The sequence below is a fragment of the Dama dama genome, chromosome 25 (assembly GCF_033118175.1).
Source record: "Dama dama isolate Ldn47 chromosome 25, ASM3311817v1, whole genome shotgun sequence".
NCBI lineage: Eukaryota > Metazoa > Chordata > Mammalia > Artiodactyla > Cervidae > Dama > Dama dama.
In genome coordinates this window covers 64,155,031-64,167,066 of record NC_083705.1, presented here as the reverse complement: position 1 = coordinate 64,167,066, position 12,036 = coordinate 64,155,031, and positions in this window count along the sequence as shown.

Here is a 12,036-nt window from a genome sequence, read left to right as displayed (position 1 = left end):
GATCACAGGACCACAGTCTTGTCTAACTCGATGAAACTAAGTCATGCCGTGTGCGGCACCCAAGACAGTCTGGTCATGGTGGAGAGGTCTGACAGAATGTGGTCCACTGGAGAAGGGAATGGCAAACCACTTCAGTATTCTTGCCTTGAGAACCCCATGAACAGTATGAGAAGGCAAAATGATAGGATACTGAAAGAGAAACTCCCCAGGTCGGTAGGTGCCCAATATGCTACTGGAGATCAATGGAGAAATAACTCCAGAAAGAATGAAAGGATGGAGCCAAAGCAAAAACAATGCCCAGTTGTGGATGTGACTGGTGATAGAAGCAAGGTCTGATGCTGTAAAGAGCAATATTGCATAGGAACCTGGAATGTTAGGTCCATGAATCAAGGCAAATTGGAAGTGGTCAAACAGGAGATGGCAAGAGTGAATGTCGACATTCTAGGAATCAGCATGGACTGGAATGGAGTGGAATGGGTGAGTTTAACTCAGATGACCATTATATCTACTACTGTGGGCAGGAATCCCTTAGAAGAAATGGAGTAGTCATCATAGTCAACAAAAGAGTCCAAAATGCAGTACTTGGATGCAATCTCAAAAAACGACAGAATGATCTCTGTTCGTTTCCAAGGCAAACCATTCAGTATCACAGTAATCCAAGCCTATGCCCCAACCAGTAACGCTGAAGAAGCTGAAGTTGAACGGTTCTATGAAGACCTACAAGACCTTTTAGAACTAGAACACCCAAAAAAGATGTCCTTTTCATTACAGGGGATTGGAACGCAAAAGTAGGAAGTCAAGAAACACCTGGAGTAACAGGCAAATTTGACCTTGGAGTATGGAATGAAGCAGGGCAAAGGCTAATAGATTTTTGCCAAGAGAATGCACTGGTCATAGCAAACACTCTATTCCAACAACACAAGAGAAGACTCTACACATGGACATCACCAGATGGTCAACACCGAAGTCAGACTGATTATATTCTTTGCAGTCCAAGGGTTTGTTAATAGAATGTAATAAAATTCCAAGACTTAAGACATGACACATTAACAGTCCTAGAAGAGAATGTAGGCAAACATTTTCTGACGTACATTGTAGAAATGTTTTCTTAGATCAGTCTCCCAAGCCAATAGAAATAAAAGCAAAATTAAACAAATGGGACCTAATCAAATTTATAAGCTTTTGCACAGCAAAGGAAACCATAAACAAAAAGATAACCCACAGACTGGGAGAAAATATTTGCAAACAATGCAACCAACAAGCAATTAATTTCTAAAATATACAAGTAGCTATACAACAGCAACAAAAACAACCCAATCAAAAAACTGGCAGAAAATCTAAACAGACAGTTCTGCAAAGAAGACACAGATGGCCAACAGGCACATGAAAAGATGTTTAACATCACTAATTATTAGATAAGTGGAAATCAAAACTACAATGAGATATCACCTCAAACCAACCAGAATTAGCCATCATTTAAAAAGTCTACAAATAATAATTGCTGGAGAGGGTATGGAGAAAAGGGAACCCTTCTACACTGTTGGTGGGGATGTAAATTGGTGCAGACACTATGGAAATCAGTATGGGGGTTCCTTTAAAAGCTAAGAAATTTAATTACCATATGGTCCAGCAATCCCACTCTTGGGCATATATCTGGAAAAGATGAAAACTCTAATTTGAAGAGATAAATGCACCCCAATGTTCACAGCAGCACTGTTTACAATAACCAAGACATGGAAGCAACCTAAGTGTCCACCAAGAGGAGAACAGAGAAAGATGAATGGAAAAAGGAAATACAGTGGGATAGTGCTCAGCCATAAGAAAGAAAAATAGTGCCATTTGTAGCAACATCAATGGACACAGAGATTACTGTATTAAGTGAGCAAGCCCAACAAAGAAAGACAAATATCAGTCAGTTCAGTTCTGTCACTCAATCATGTCACTCACTCTTTGTGACCCGGTGGACTGGAGCACGTCAGGCCTCCCTGTCCGTCACCAACTCCTGGAATTTACTCAAACTCATGTCCATTGAGTCAGTGATGCCATCCAACCCTCTCATCCTCTGTCATCCCCTTCTCCTCCTGCCTTCAACCTTTCCCAGGATCAGGGTCTTTTCCAGTGAGTTGGCTCTTCTCATGAGGTGGCTGAAGTATTGGAGCTTCAGTTTCAGCATCAGTCCCTCCAGTGAATATTCAGGGTTGATTTCCTTTAAGACTGACTGGTTTGATCTCCTTGCAGTCCAAGGGACTCTCGAGTCTTCTCCAACACCACAGTTCAAAAGCATCATTCTTTGGCACTCAGCTTTCTTTATGGCCCAACTCTCAGATCCATACATGACTACTGGAAAAACCATAGCTTTGATTAGATGGACCTTTGTCAGCAAAGTGATGTCTCTGTTTTTTAACATGCTGTCTCGGTTGGTAATAACTTTTCTTCCAAGGAGTAAGCGTATTTTAATTTCATGGCTACAGTCACCATCTGCAGTGATTTTGGAGTCCCAGAAAATAAAGTCTGCCACTGTTTCCATTGTTTCTCCATCTATTTGCCATGAAGTGATGGGACTGGATACCATGATCTTAGTTTTCTGAACGTTGAGCTTTAAGTCAACTTTTTCACTCTCCTCTTTCACTTTCATCAAGAGACTCTTTAGACAAATATATGATGTCACTTATATGTGGAATCTAAAATATGATACAAATGAACTTATTTGACTTACCAATATAGCAAACAAACCTATGGTTACCAAAGGGGAAAGGGGATGGGAGAGGGATAAATTAAGAGTGTGGGTTTAGCAGATACAAACTATCATATATAAAATAGATAAACAACAAGTATTTACAGCATAGACAACCATATTCTTTTTCATTATTTATATATATGACACATATATAAATATACAATATATGGTATATAAATGAAATATATTCTATATCTTTTAATCTATAATGAAAAAGAATAATATATATATAATTTAATTATATAATATCTGAATCATTTGCTACATAGCAGAAATTTTTAAAAATGTTATAAATCAACTATACATCAAAAAAATAAAATTTAATTTTAAAAAGTTTCAAATACAGCATTTATCAAATATATCTTCCCTACACTTGCAGTTTTCCATTATATGCTTCAGTTAACAAAATGTTCTTCCTCCTGCTAAAAATCATTAATTCTTATCAATATAATAGAAGAATCATTCAAGCATTCAAAATTTAATTTGTTCATAAGGGTAAATGACATTTATTAATACTTATGTTTCAATGCTTATTTTTTGAACGGAAGTGAGATATAATAGTTTAATTTACAAACATTTACAAAATTCATCCTTAATTTATGTAGCTTTCAATATGTTTCCCCCTAGTTTCTTAAAGTCATAACTGGGTCATGTAAAGTATTGTTTATATGCTTTCCAAATAATTCCTATGTAAATTTATATTAAAAATAAATATTTAGAGGAAGTCAGAAGACCTGAGTTCTATTTTTGATGTCATTATGATCTTTAGAAGATAGTAAACTGCAACTTTAGTTAATTTTCCATCTTTTGAGGATGCTATCTGAATGATTAGAATTGACTTTGAGCTTTTCTCTGCCGGTTTCATCAGAATTACAGTGAGGCAAGAGTTTTTGTCTTATTTTGGTTTGGTGTTTTTGATTTTGGTTTATTTCTTTAGCCATTGTTCATTACTGGGTTATGGACAAGTCACAGTCTACAACAAAAATCTTCACATAGGAGTCTTCTCAGTTAAGTTACCACTTCAGTCATTAGCCTGCCCTACATAATGTCAGAAAGATGAGAGCCTTATGAAAACAGGGACTCTGTCAACCTCCACTCATCTGTCAAACATTTCAGAGTAGGTGAACAAAAGCTCACTTGGAATTCACAGAGCTAAATTCTGGGAAGGACTCACTAGGAATTATGACACCTGGAGAACAAAATTTCCTATCATCTGGTGTAGTAGATAATATCATTCTGTTGGGATGTCACCAAGGGCCACAATAATAAAGACTTGGATAGCCAGGTAACAACTAGACACTCTGAAATTCTGCCAGAGCTAGCTTCTATTGAAAGAAGAAGAAAATTTAAATTTTAATATTTTTTTGTACTTGAAATGAACCAAACAAATATATGCTTGTTACTAACTTTGGGCTGGGAACCATGTCAGGTGTGGAGACACAGAGAATTATGGTACACTCTTTACCAAAAGGAGATCACATTATAATGAAGAGATTAATGGAAAACAAATATTGATAAAGCTGTTTTATACCTAGTGACATTTGGGACCATATAGATGGAGAAATTATTTCCCACTGGTAACTGAAGAGTGATAGAAGTTATGGTTTGGAAGGTAGGATGGATGAAACTGTGACTGTCACACCAATAATAGTGAATGCAAATAGTCATCTGAATTTTCAAAGAATGACTGGGATAGAAGCACAGAAAATGGAATGAGACGGAGGAGAGACAGCAGAGACAGGGAAATCAGTGAACTGGGCTTAATGACCAGCTGGACATAGGAGGCAAAGAGGAGACAGGAATTTAGTAATACTGGGACTTTCCTGATAACTTATATAAAATAGCATATTTTATCATTCACTATCTCTTTACTTGCTTGTCTCCCAGAGAGGTTGCTACTCACTAGAGTGTGTGCTACTCACACACACACAAACACATACACACTCTCACACCTGCATATTTTAGCGATAGTCCATTTCACCAACACAAACAAGATTCATAAGGGAAGGGACTTTGCTGTGTTTACTGTTATGTCCCCAGTGCATATCACCAAAAAACACAATTGAAAGGATGAATTTAATGGCTAACTTAACAAGAACAAATAGATTGCAATATCATCAACAAAGATAGGAAATATGAAGCAATGTGAGATTTGTGATAGATACAGTTTGAGGCATGATGATTTTGAGGTAGAATTTTGAGGTGGAATACATAGTCTGGAACTTGGTAGGGAAGATGGGGCCGTAGACTGATATTTGGAGATCCTGGGTGCTTGTTGTTGTTCAGTCGCTAAGTCATATCCAATTCTTTGTGACCCTATGGACTGCGGCATGCCAGGCTCCCCTGTCCTTCACCATCTCCCGGAGTTTGCTCAGATTCATGTCCATTGAGTTGGTGATGCTATCTAACCACCTCCTCCTCTGCCACGCCCTTCTTTTGCCATCAATCTTTCCCAACATCAGGTTCTTCTCCAATGAACTAGCTCTCTCTTCACATGGGTGCTTGGGTTATCAGTAAAAGAACAAATTTCTAAATGAGCAGATGTGATACACTTTGTGTGGATCTCAGAGTTTTGTGTGACTTCTGGCCATCAGAACCATCATCTTAATTCTCTGCCTCTGGTTCACAGAATTTGCAGGTAATGCTTTATAGCTGCTGATGCCTCTGGGAATGCTGCTACCATGGCCACACCTGCCTGGCTATCCCTGTTTATTCTGTCAATGACTCCAGTTTGTTTTGGAGGTGACAACTTATATATCTATTTTTCAACCCTTTGGGAGTTTTAATATTGTCTGCTGAGCATGCCTGCTCTTCCATAAGCCACCTGAAATAACCACTCTACTCCCTAAATACAAAACACACACACACATGTGCGTGACAAGTCACATGATAAACCTTGACTCTAACAATGAATACAACAGGAATAAGTGAATTTGAAAACTCAAAAGATTCAACAGCAATGAAGATGTTCCACAGTTCAGTATTTAAGACTATGGTAGGCAATCATGACATTTCTTATCATAGAGCATCAAGTAGTAGAGCTCATATATTTTTGTTCTTTAAAATAGCAAAAGCATAGTGGCCTTGTAATAAGCATAAGCTGCGGGGAGCCGGCCTGCTCAAGGCCCAAAAAGGCCCTGGGAAAGCCTTGAAAGAGGCCATTCCCTGTCCCGCCACCCCATGATAAAGTAGTAAAACATTTGCTGGGACTCCTTTGTTCTTCCTTGAGAAAAACGTAGTAGTGACCTTCACTTAGTAGTTTATCTTGGAATGCCAAAAACAAGATGTAAGCTTCTGCAATCACTTAAGATAAAGAATTGTATTGATGTGACAAACACCAGATGGCATTTTTTATGAACTATGTTTTCTGCTTGTACTAGTATAAAGGTAGCTGCTTTACTCAGTAAAATCACTGACTTGCCTAAAGAGCAGTCAGTCCTCTCGACCCCATCCTTTACTTTCAGCTTCTTTTCCTCAGGCTTCCGTGCTGCTGCGGTCGGGACTTGTTCTCTTTGCCGGCTAGTCCCGGCAATAAGCCATGTCATCTCGCAAGGCACTTTCCAATGTCACTTCAATTAAAAATTACCTGGACAAGACAGCTCTCAATTTGACTGTCATTCTGAATATATCTTGAGTTCTCACAATTTTTTCACAGCCATCTGATAAATTTTACATTTCATGAGAAAAATAAACTATAGCATAATTTACTCCATTGGGTTTTTAAACAGATCTGAAGGATACAGTGTAGTAACCAGTATTAACAGTTGGATATGGAAGATATCAAACATAACATTTGTTAAAGGCTAAGTAAGACTCCTCTGTTCAAATTGGATGAATTATACTATTTGGTTATTAAATATTTTCATTGTGCTTAGTCAGTCAGTTTTGTCTGACTCTTTGCAACCCCATGATGTAGTCCGCCAGTCTCCTCTGTCCATGGGGATTCTCCAGGCAAGAATACTGGAGTGGGTTGTCAGTCTCTCCTCTAGGGCATCTTCTCAACCTAGGGATTGAACCCAGGTCTCCCGGATTCCCGGCAGATTCTTTACCATCTGAGCCACCAGGGAAGCCCTGGTGTAATATTTTTAATACAGTTCATTTACAATGCATCACAGACTCAATGGCCATGAGTTTGAGCAAACTCTGGGAGATAGTGAAGGACAGGGAAGCCTGACGTGCTGCAGTTCATGCAGTCGCAAAGAGGCAGATATGACTTAGCAACTGCAGAACAACAGTTTTTTTCCATGACTATCAAAATGCACTTTCTCAACGACCTTCAGGGTTGTGGTCCATTCAGGAAGTGCAAGTTTAGGATAGCCACCTCTGTACTTAGAACAGTATAGTTGTAGTTCTGAATCTTCTACAAATGTCAATTACTGCATCAGACATCTCTGACTGTTTCAGCTGACTCTTTGCTTCTAACTCCTAGACAGCACCACCACTTTTGCGGCAGTTGTCAGGCTAGCTGGTTTGACTAAAAGGCCCAGGCCTGGTGTCTCACATGCTGTGTCCCTCCCTAACTTCTGGGCTTGGATGAAATGCTACATCACACAGAATGGAATCTAGCCCTCCTGCATGCACTGAAAGGCTTGATGACACCAGCCAGTAATGTGGTGAGTTAGCTTTCCATGGGGGTGAACCTTGACTAATAGGAAATAGGAGATGGGGGCTGGGGCAGGGACTCAGGCAAGTAGCATCTTCCTACCATGGAATAGTCCAAGATGGGATTCTTTCTTGCAGTCCTTCTGCAAGAGTCCAGTGTACCAGGCATTGACTAGCCTGTTTTTGTTTTCCTGAAGTTTAGTAGCCAGCCTGGTAACACATTGTAACACGTTGCTTCACCTCTTTCTTCGCCTTTGTTATTTTTCCCCTCACGATCTCTGTTTTCAGTTTTCACCTCCTGTTATGGACTGAATTGTGTTCCCTACCCCAGTCCAAAATTCATAGGTTGAAGTCCTATGACCAATGTGACTATATGTAGAGATAAGGCCTGGAGGGAGGTGATTAAGGTTAGATGAGGTTGTAGGTGTGGGTCCCTAATCCTGTAGGATTGGTGGCCTTTTAAGATGAGGAAGAGGACAGCAGCCAAGATGGTGGAACAGAAAGACTTTGAGCTCACCTCCCCTCACAAGCACACCACAATCACAACAAATCTGAGGACAATCATTGATGAAAGGCCTACCAGAAAAGAACTTCTACAATCAGAGACGTAAAGAAGGAACCACAGTGAGACAGTAGGAGGGATGGACTCGTGATATAATTAAATCCCATGCCCTCCCTGCCGCCCCGGGTGTGCGTGTATGCTCAGTTGCTCAGACATGTCCGACCCTTTGTGACCCTATGGACTACAGCCCACAAGGCTCCTTGGTCCTTGGGATTTTCCAGGAAAGAATACCGGAGTGGGTTGCCATTTCCTCCTCCAGGGGATCTTCCTAACTCAGGGATGGAACCCTTGTCTCCTGCAATGGCAGGGAAATTCTTTACCACTGGACCACCAGGGAAGACTGACCCCCAACCCCAGGTGGGCAACTGACAAACTGGAGAATAATTATATTGCAGAGGTTCTTCAGTGGGAGTAAGAGTACTGAGCCCCATGGCAGGCTTCCCAGCCTGGGCGGGGAGGGGCGGGGGTGGGTGCCCAGCATCAGGAATTCTAAAGAACTTGTTTGTATTAGTCAATATTGCCTAGGTTAGCATTCTCAAAGTGTGGTCTGGGGACCTTTTCAGCGGGTCTATGAGGTCAATTTCAAAATAGATGATTAAATGCTAAAATATTATTTGCCTTTTTTATTCTCAGTCTCTCATGAATATATGGTGGAATTTTCCACAATGTGGTAATGCTGCTCTTTGAATGCAGAAGCAGGCCCCCAAATCCAGCTGCATTATATTCAGTTAGACATTAAAGAGAATTGCAAAAACTGAAATAGGGCTACTCTTCTCACAGTTATTTTTTTTGTTTTGGAAAATATTGTTATTTTGCATTAAGATGTTATATGCTAAAGTATAATGGGTTCATTTACATATTTTTGCATTTTCTCAGTTTTAGTATCTGAAACAGTAAATATCAACATACAGAACCCACATAAACAAAGGTCAATTGGGATCCTGTTTCAAAATGTAGCCTTTATTATTACTCAGGTTTGGTTAGTTCAGTATATGACTGTCATTGACAGGGAAGTCTGTTCCTAAGAGGAGGAGGCCTGCACTGTCATAGAGGGCCACATAGGGGAGAGCTAGTCAGTCAGAAGGTTGAAGGAGTGAGGGGAAGTCATCGCTGAGAGTCTCAGGGTGGTTTTTGTAGAAAGGAACAGGCAAGGCAGGGTGAGCAGGTTTAGAGTTGGCTAATTTGAGTAATTTCCACGTTCTAGGGTGTAGGTGCTGTCCTAAGGCTTCCTGTATCTTGCCCTGGGGTGATTAGCAAAGGTGAATACAGGCAGACCTCAGCGATTACTGTAGGTTTGGTTCCAGACCGCTACAATAAAGCAAGTGTGGCCATAAGGTGAGTCACATGAATTTTTTGCTTTCCAGTGCATATAGAAGTTATGGTTACCCTATACTGTGTATGAGTAGACTGTATAGTCTATTAAAGTGTACAATAGTGTTATGTTTTTTAAAAAAAATGTAGTCTTAATTAAAAAATAACACTGCTGGGAAAATGGCACCAACAGACTTTCTCAATACAGGTTTGTCACAAGCCTTCCATTTGTTTAAAAAAAAAAAAACAGCAGTATATGTGAAGTGCAATAAAACCGCGTATCCCTGTAGTGACCTGAAGTATAAGAGTGCTCTGAGCTGGATAAAGGGCATGGTTGGAGGTGGTGGGCTCAGGATATGGCTTTGGATGTGTTACTTTGCACATGAAAGGCATATTCTCAAGGGGGGAGTTTGTTATCTCTGGAATCAGCTCATCCTCAAAGGGGCAGTCTCTCCTGGGCCAGCACGCTCCCAGGTACCCGAGCATTGTGCGTGCTCAGCCACTGAGTCATGTCTGACTCTTTCTGATCCCGTGGACTGTAGCCCATGAGGCTCCTCTGTCCATGGAATTTTCCAGGCAAGAACACTGGAGTGGGTAGCCATTTCCTCCTCCAGGGGATTTTCCAGACCCAGGAACTCATGTCTCTTGTGTCTTCTGCATTGGCAGAGGGATTCTTTACCTGGGAAGCCCCACCAGAGCATTAAGAGTACAGAAAGTAAGGAAACATAGTCAATACAGGTCCTTCATTGTTTTATAATAGTGTCAAGAGGGTAGAGATGTTAAGAGACCAAACAGCTTGAGGACTTCTGGGCTAGATTATGCACAATAACAAAGATGCCCCAAATTTTGGTGTCTTAACACAGGAAAAAGATTTCTTCATTGCTCAAGCCAAGTCTTCCCACTTCTGATAGGTGGTATACCATCATCCCTGGGACCCTTGGGGGATTCGTTCCAGGATATTCATTAAAGGATAGTAAACTCTACAGGTGCTCAAGTCCCTTATATAAAATGGCGCAGTACAGTCAACCCTCTGCATCTGAGGATATGGACCTACAAAGGGCATCCTATATGGAGAATATCAGAACAATAAAAAAAAAAGTCATAACCTTAGAACAAAGTCATTTAGAGTTAATTCCTTTAGCTTAATGAGAAACTCCCTATATTATCCTGATTTTCTCAATTTTTTTCATGAATTACTGAAATTTCTTCACTACTTAGGAAGAGTTCAGGGACTGGTGCTTGGAAATTTCTGATGTCTAGGACAATTATGGGTGGAGACAATGTGAAGGAGAGGAAGGACCTTACTTGGTTTATATGCTGAAAGGACGCAGCAGAGAGGGGGAAGGTTGAAGAAGTTGGAAAAAGAGACACAAGAGAAATCCTGGAGGAGGTGAAAGGGCGAAGGAGAGAAGGGACTAAAATAGGAAGATAGAGACATCTCTTCCTGGAAAACTGGTGGACAAGGGGGAGGAGAGGGTGCCCTTGAAGATAAGTTAGGTGAGGGCCCACCCCTGATGGCACTGATTTTCTCCATGAACCACAGGCAAGTTTATTGGTGCAGGTGAGCACGGCAGAGAATGATGAAGGTTTAGGTCCATGGCAGGGTTTGGGGAAGGGAGCTGACCGAGAATAAACAACAGGTGATGAACCACACCTGAAGATCCTGCCGAGTGTAGACCATAAATGGTAATAGCGTGAAACACGTGGTAGCCTAACTTCTGTAACTCAACCTCTTAACCCTGGCACTGAATAGAGGTGGGGTGGGATGAGTGTAGGGAACTGATGTTTACTGAAAGGCTGTGTGGTGTGATGGTTAAGAAGAGCATGGCTTTGGGAGCCAGCTGGCCTGAATTAAAATCCTGTCACTTTCCTATTCAGTAAAATGGGGCCAATGATAGTCGTGTGGTGTTGCTTTAACGTGGGCAATAGTGGTATGGTGGAGTTGTTTGGAGGACTACATGACTAAATATATTAATACGCTGTGGATTTTTTCCACCTCCCTGATGTTGGGGTTAAGGAAGGCACCGAGGTTTCATGGCTTCACGCTTAGGTGAGTGTTGGGACTCTTGAAAGGGGACTGTTGCGTCCCACAGGCCTGCAAGCCCAGTATTGGCCAACTTAAAGACTGAAAAAGAGGATTTCCCTGGTGGTGCAGTGGATGAGAATCTTCCTACCGATGCAGGGGACACCAGCTCGACCCATGGTCGGGGAAGATTCCACGTGCCCCGGAGCATAAGCCGATACGCCGCAACTTCTGAGCCTGTGTGCAGAAACCACCAAAGCCTGCATGCCTAGAGGCTGCGCTCTGTGACAAGCGCTGCAGTGAGAAGCCTGCGCACCACAACGAAGAGCAGCCCCCGCTCTCCGCAACGAGACCAAGGCCCATGTGCAGCGAAGAAACCCAGCGCAACCAAAAAAAACAAAAAAAGAATTAAATAAAAAAAACAAAGGCTGAAGAAAGCCCCTGGGAGTCAGCGACAGAGACATCCATGGTATTAAGGGAAAGGAGGGCCTGACCTGTGTGAAGCAAGGTCTTGGAGTGACTCCCCGCTCTGTGTGCGGCAGCCGGCAGGCCGGACATGACAGCAGTCTTCACTACCAGGGGGAGGGGAGGTCACCAATGAATGGGGGAATTGATGTCAGGTTGGCTCATTGGTTACCAGGGAAACCAGCAGAGGCGCATGCTCCTCACCATTCTGCTAAGCCAGCAAGGTGGAGATACTATGAAAAGTGAGAAGTCGCTCGGTCGTGTCCAACTCTTTGCGACCCTGAGGACTATACAGTTCATGGAATTCTCCAGGCCAGAATCCTGGAGTGGGTAGCT